Genomic DNA, 7,558 nt, shown 5'->3' with positions numbered 1-7,558 from the left:
TCAAACATCGATCGATTAAAACGACCCTCACCTTGTGAAAACCTCTCAAACCTGGGAATTTATTCAACACCTGGGGTTGAGAGTTTTAGGGCCTAGATTTCTGACCAATTTTTTATTTTTTAAAGTATGGCTCGATAATGTCATGGATATGACGTTAGAACTTTCTAGGCATTCATTCTGTGTCATAACGTAATCAGAATACACATCTCCCACCATTGACCGAATATCGATAGCCAGAGTTGTTGCCCCTTAAGTCGTTTGTGATTCTCTTTGCAAACAACCTGACCTCCAGATCATGAGTTATCTAGCTCGAATGTTTGCACAGATTGGAAGATAAGATAGAAAAGTTGAGTTATTCGTTTGCGATTCGCGAACCATACTCGAACCGTTTCGAGCGCCACACTTGCGAACTTCAAATGTTTTTTTCTTTCATCCTGACGTCAGGTCATGAGTTAGCTCTAATGTTTGCACAGATTGGAAGATAGAAGAGTTGAGTTGTTCGTTTGCGATTCCCGAACATACTCGAACTGTTTCGAATGCCATATTTGCAGACTTCAAATGAAGGCTGGTTTTCCAAAACTCGTTAACCGTCGATTTTTCTACTTTTTGAGATTTTCCATCCATGAGATACATTGAAATGTGAATTTTGTTTTAAGCATCAATGGACACAAGAATTTCCTTAGATTTTTTTGAATTTGAATTTTAAATGTGATAAAATAATAGACCGAATGAGAAATTTTAGGGGAAATAATCCACAATATCTCAAATGGGGAAAACAGAGTTAGGGAGTTTTGGAAAACCACTCTTCAAATGTATTTTCTTATACATTTTGCAATTAAGCACATCGAGGGATTCGAAGTCAGGAATAGTGCTTGACCTAAAAAAAAAACAAACTAATGTCTATTAGAACTACTAAATGTCATCAAAAGGAGAAAACTTCGTTTTTTTCGGTCACATATGCCGAAACCAATTCACCCCAATGAAAGATGTGGTACAGGGGAAAATGAGATTGGAATCATAGTTTTGTTATCTATGTTGATCTCATTCCCAATGCGTCGTGAATCATGTAATAGACTCAGCGAAATGGACGTCACTTAGGTCTTTGTTGTTGTTTTTAGCCAGCCATTTTTATGAGTAGTTCTCACTTAATTATAACAATCAGACTAGAAACGTTCAAGGCTACACATAGTTTTGTGTGTTGGTACGTTATAACCGACTGGTGGATGTTGTGAGTTTTTGTTTTTGCTAAACGCATCACATCAATAGAATACGACAGAGATTAATTGAGGGTGAGTTTGGTTATCAGTGTGTGTGTGGGTGTGTATATGTGTGTTTGTGTGTGTGCGTATATGTGCACGTGTGTGTGTGTGTATGTGTGTTTGAGTGTGCGCATGTGTGAGTGCATGTGTGTGTGTGCATATGTGTGTATGTGTGTTTGTGTGTGTATGCGTGTGTATGATGGATATGTGTGTGTGTGTGTGTGTGTGTGTGTGTAAAAGGGTCAGAAGTGTTTGACAATCTTGTTGAAATTTCCATCAAGCCCAATGAACGGGTGAAATGAATTATGACGCCGTTCGTGACAGGTCCTGACAGGGTTAATAGACTGACTCTTCCATCCCCCCCCCCCCCTTTCATTCACCAAATTACGTTTCATTATAAAATAAATGAAATGTCTTCAATCACCTTCAATCCATCCCACGGGAAAATTCATTCTTAAGAGACTGTCAAATGTTTATTATCCCACTCCTCCCACTCAAAACCCTATCATTTCTTAGTCAATACGTCATCGTTGAATAATGCTTTGAACGCGTTGAATACAAAATTTATTCAACGATTGCAGAATATTTTCGCTCATTTTAATGGTGTGAAATTAGGTGTAAAAGACAGCTGATTGGTAATTATAAATAATCTTTTGGTGTGCATGAATACAAATCCAATGTTTTTAGTTTTGGGTCAAATTGTCATTCAAGCAGAAGGAGAAAGAGAAAAATTATGGTAAATAGAAGTACTAATACCATACCATTTGGTTACAAAATATCTAATAATCTTACTTGAATAAACGTATTCTTTCATTTCTTTGTATTTATTAAACTCGTTATATTTTTATCGTGCAATAACACATACTCGCAAGCTCGTTGTGTTATTGGGCACGATAAAATAACTTGTTTAATAAATACAAAGAGATGAAAGAATCGCATAATATAGCAATGACTATCCCGCACAAATCTTTGGGCCTCTTTTTCGCTTACGAAGTGCCCGAATTCGCGTCAAAATATGGGACGAAGCCGTTTCGTATAAGCTATTTCTAAAAAATTAATTACGACGCTGTTTATTGATGAATATGACTGAAAGTTGGCACACAGTTAGAAAAAAGGTCATTTTAGATTATGTCAAGCGACAAAACTCGTGTGATTACCAGAAGACAGTTAAAAATAGATGTTTACTCTTTGGAGTAAAATATTTCTAAAACTACCGGGCGTGGAGGTTTTGTCGCTGACAAGGTAATACATGAACATTTCTTCTTTTTGGTTGTAAAATTTCATATGAATATGACGAGTACTTTTCCCGTATTTTACAAAACACCATCCTAATTTGCTCTTCAAGTTTCACACTTATTACACAAGATACAACCAAAGGTCGAAAAAAAATGCCGAAAAAGCGTCCCATATTTTCGCGTTTTTTTCCTCTTTGCGGGTCATCCAAATAAATGACACCTTTGAAACTGCATAACTTGTTTATTTATGAATGGGTTTTGAAAATTCAAAAACATTTTTACTCCGTGGAGATAGGGCTTTGATTTTAGACAAAAGTATTCCTCAAAAAGAGAAAAAAACATTTTTCATAGTCATTGCTACATAATATCCCCATCTCCCGTTTAATGTAGGCAGATATTTGTACTCGTGTTTTCAAAACAATCTCCCGCCCTCTGATGACAAGCTTAAAAAAGATTGAGCATTTATATGGCGCAATATCCACAACACGTTGTCAAAAGGCTTTACAAGGGGTCTAACATCAACGTTACATGACGCCTTTTAGGTGATAATACATTTTTCCCCAGACAGAGACAAATCTGTTATCGTCATTTAGCACCTTAGTACGGTGAGAGAATGTGAGTAAAATATTTTTTCAAAGGACTCGTCTATGCGTCGCTTCTAATTTGGAAGCGAGTGTCATACCTCAAGATCGCATAGCCGCAAATATTATCAATGTCGGGAACCTTTGCGGTCTAATCTTATAGAATGAACGAAATTGACGTCACTCAGCTTTTTGTTATTATTTTCCGGCAGACACAGATTTTTAGGATTACGGGACGTAAAAGAGCGAGGATGGGTAGTCTTTATTGATGCCGAGCATATATTTATACTAGAAAATAAGATGCCATCACTCTGAAGCCAGGAGATGATTTACACAAGCTATGTCTTCAGTCCTCCGGAAGAGTAGTTTTACACTTTCAATGAAATGGGAACCAGTTTTTCGACATCACACTTTTCTTCCTATTTGTTTAAATCCGATGGATGCAAAATAGAACTCTTCTTCTTGTGGGTTGAGATAAGCATAAACCCTAGAATCTACGAACTTTGAATTTAACCCTATCCTTACCAACGATAGGAAAATGGTCACATTCGTTACGATACAACCAACATTTTTCTTATTCAAATTTCTCTTGTACGTCATAAAATTTAAAGAAAATGAACACAGAAATTATGTATCGCAAGAATTTTACGGTTATTATTTCTGAGTGATAAAAAATCTATTGTTGTGTTAGGTTTGAAGTTTTGGGGATAAATCCTGAAAATGGCTGGTAAGGAGAGGGTTAAGGGGGTCACTGATCCCTCTTAAGCCTCAGCTCCAGACCCCGAACATGTCACGAAGTCAGTGGGACAGACAGAGACTGTTACAATGTCAGAGCCATTATCGCCTGAGAGGTGGCAGAAGAAGAAGAAGAAGATTGTTTTGAATGTTTGAATTTTGTTTTTAAATCTCTCCTCACCGATCATTTTCAGTATTCTCTCAAAATGGCAGGCTTACCAGGAGAAAAAAAAATGATTTTTTAAAGTAAAAAAAGGGTCTTTACAAAACAATTTTATGTTCTTATTAATTCAACAAAGATCATTCTTTGTCACAAATGTGACGATTTTGATTTTGCTGCAGGTGGTAAGGAGAAGGTAAAAGGTTTTACGGCGCTTGGGACACATATAGGTCACATCAGCGCCAGTAAAAAGGAAGAAAATTGGATGTAAACACATTCTAGATATACAATTAAAAGAATATGAGAAAACGTAGGACAAAGGGGACCGGTTTAAATAGGGGACAGACGTAGATTCCAAGAGCACACTATCAGAGTACTCAGTTTGAGATCACCTAAAAGTCTGATCCATCAACAAGCACAAGATCATACACTCAAATGTTTACATAATAAAAAATTACAGTATACATAACAGTGTGATGAACAACAAGGAGAAACAATATCAGCCTTCAAAACTATAAATATAATTCGACTGTTTCCGTCTCAGCAAGACAAAGACAAGAAGCAATTGGAAAACAGATATAGGAGGATATAAGAAGAAGAAGAAGAAGAAGAAGAAGAAGAAGAGAGAAGAAGAAGAAGAAGAAGAAGAAGAAGAAGAAGAAGAAGAAGGAAGAAGAAGAAGAAGAAGAAGAAGAAGAAGAAGAAGAAGGAAGAAGAAGAAGAAGAAGAAGAAGAAAGAAGAAGAGAAGAAGAAAGAAGAAGAAGAAGAGAGAAGAAAGAAGAAGAAGAAGAAGAAAGAAGAAGAAGAGAAAAAGAAGAAGAAGAAGAAGAAGAGAAGAGAGAAGAAGAAGAAGAAGAAGAAGAAGAAAGAAGAAAGAAGAAGAAGAGAAGAAGAAGAGAAGAAAGAAGAGAAGAAGAAGAAGAAGAAGAAGAAAGAGAAGAAGAAGAAGAAGAGAAGAAGAAGAAGAAGAAGAAGAAGAAGGAAGAGAAGAAGAAGAAGAAGAAGAAGAAGAAGAAGAAGAAGAAGAGAAGAAGAAGAAGAAAGGAAGAAGAAGAAGAAGAGAAGGAAGAAGAAAAGAAGAAGAAGAAGAAGAGAAGAAAGAAGAAGAAGAAGAAGAGAAGAAGAAGAAGAAGAAGAAAGAGAAGAAGAAAAAGAAGAAGAAGAAGAAGAAGAAGAAGAGAAGAAGAAGAAGAAGAAGAAAGAAGAAGAAGAAGAAGAAGAAGAAGAAGAAGAAAGAAGAAGAAGAAGAAGAAGGAAGAAGAAGAAGAGAAGAAGAAGAAGAAGAAAGGAAGAAGGAAGAAAGAAGAGAAGAAGAAGAAGAAGAAGAAGAAGAAGAAGAGAAGAAGAAGAAGAAGAAGGAAGAGAAGAAGAAGAAGAAGAAGAAGAGAAGAAGAAGAAGAGAAAGAGAGAAGAAAAAGAAGAAGAAGAAGAAGAAGAAGAGAGAAGAAGAAGAAGAAAGAAGAAGAAAAGAAAGAAGAAGAGAAGAAGAAGAGAAGAAGAAGAAGAAGAGAAGAAGAAGAAGAAGAAAGAAGAAGAAGAAGAAAGAAGGAGAGAGAAGAGAGAAGAAGAGAAGAAAGAAGAAGAAGAAAGAAAGAAGAAAAGAAGAAGAAGAAGAAGAAGAAGAAGAAGAAGGAAGAAGAAGAAGAAGAAGAAGAAGAGAAGAAGAAGAAAGAAGAAGAAGAAGAAGAAGAGAAGAAGAAGAAGAAGAAGAAGAAGAAGGAAGAAGAAGAGAAGAAGAAGAAGAAGAAGAAGAAGAAAGAAGAAGAAGAGAGAAGAAAGAAGAAGAAGAAGAAAGAAGAAGGAAGAAGAAGAAGAAGAAGAAGAGAAGAAGAGAAGAAGAAGAAAGAGAAGAAGAAGAAGAAGAAGAAGAAGAAGAGAAAGAAGAAGAAGAAGAAGAAGAAGAAGAAGAAGAAGAAGAAGAAGAAGAAGAAGAAGAAGAAGAAGAAGAAGAAGAAGAAGAAGATGATGAAGAAACGAATTACCGATCTTTAAAAAAAAAAACACTTTTTATTGTTAACGTCCATTTAACGTAACGGAAACCGGGTTTAACTCTGGATTAAGAAGCCATTATGTCACAAAGGCCTTCTCTGTTCCAGGAGTTTCACGGCATTTAACAACACAGTTCTGTCGTACTCTGGAACAAACTCATATTTGAAAATATGGCCATAAAACTCGTCCTTCAAATATCGATCGATTTAAATCACTTTCATCTTGGCAAACAAAATCGCGAAGTACCAGGTTTGAAAGGTTTTGCCAAGAAAAGGGTCATTTAAATCGATCAATATTTGAAGAAAGAGTTTTCTGGCCAAATTTTCAAATATGAGTTTTTCCAGAGTACGACACATTTGTCGTTATCCCATGCTGAAGCCCCAATTCCCATTTCTATGCAGGAACAATATGAAAAAAATGGTCTTGAAACTTTGGCCAGAAAAATCGTACGTACATCAATTCAGATAACCCTCAACTTGGCAAAAATTCTCCAACCTGGGACCTCGTGAGGTCTTCCCTAAATTCCCAGGTTTGAGAGATTTTGCCAAGATGAGGATCATTTAAGTCGATCGATTTTTGAAGGACGAGATTTCTGAAAATTTTAATTACGTGTCTTTCTTGAGCAAAACAGTTAACTGATTAACGCCACGGAAACCTGGGATAAAGGACTTTGTTGCTCCCGGATATTCACGTCATGCAACAATGTAGTTGTCATTATCCAATACTGATGCAAATCTTATTGCCAATCTGCCATATCCTCCGTAATAAAATCTTTAAAAAAATTTTGGCCAGAAAACTCGCCCTTCCAATATTGATTGATTAACGTGACTCCCATCTTGCCAAAAACTCTCCAACATTGGACTTTGACTGACGTCCCAGGTTTGAGAGTCTTTGACAAGATGAGGGTCGTTTTAATCGATCGAAATTTGAATAACGAGTTGTCTGTCCAAAAAACGTTTTTTGTTGTTGTTGAGAGTATGGCAGTATTTCCCATGACTTAATGAATTATTCATGCGCACAAAACAACAAACACCAATTGATCGCCTAGGTCATGGCATGGCATGATATTACGTCCGTCTCTGGCGGGAGCGCTTTCATTTGCAAGAAGCAATCCCTGCCCGTTTCTACAAATAATTACAACTGGATTCCCCCTCTATATGACGCTAATTCCAATCAGAGAGAGAGAGAGAGAGAGAGAGAGAGAGAGAGAGAGAGAGAGAGAGAGAGAGAGAAATATATAGATACGTAGATAGATAGAGATAGAGATAGATAGATGGATTGATAGAAAGACAGATAGATAGATAGATAGATAGATAAATAGTTGATAGAGATAGATAGATATATAGATAAAGATAGATAGATAGAGAGATAGATAGATAGATAGATAGAGAGAGAGAGAGAGAGAGGGGGGGGGGAGAAAAAAAGAGGGAGAAAGACAGGTAGAAATAGAGAGAGAAAATAGAGACAGGGAGAGATAAAGAGATAGAGAGAGATTGATATATTGAGAGAAAAGAGAACCAGATAGAAAGACAGATAGATAGATAGATAAATAGTTGATAGAGATATATAGATATATAGATAGAGATAGATAGATAGAT

This window comes from Berghia stephanieae, chromosome 6 (genome assembly GCF_034508935.2).
Source record: "Berghia stephanieae isolate SIO BIC M18660-M18661 chromosome 6, UCSD_Bste_1.3, whole genome shotgun sequence".
Lineage (NCBI taxonomy): Eukaryota > Metazoa > Mollusca > Gastropoda > Nudibranchia > Aeolidiidae > Berghia > Berghia stephanieae.
This window is presented reverse-complemented; position numbering follows the sequence as displayed.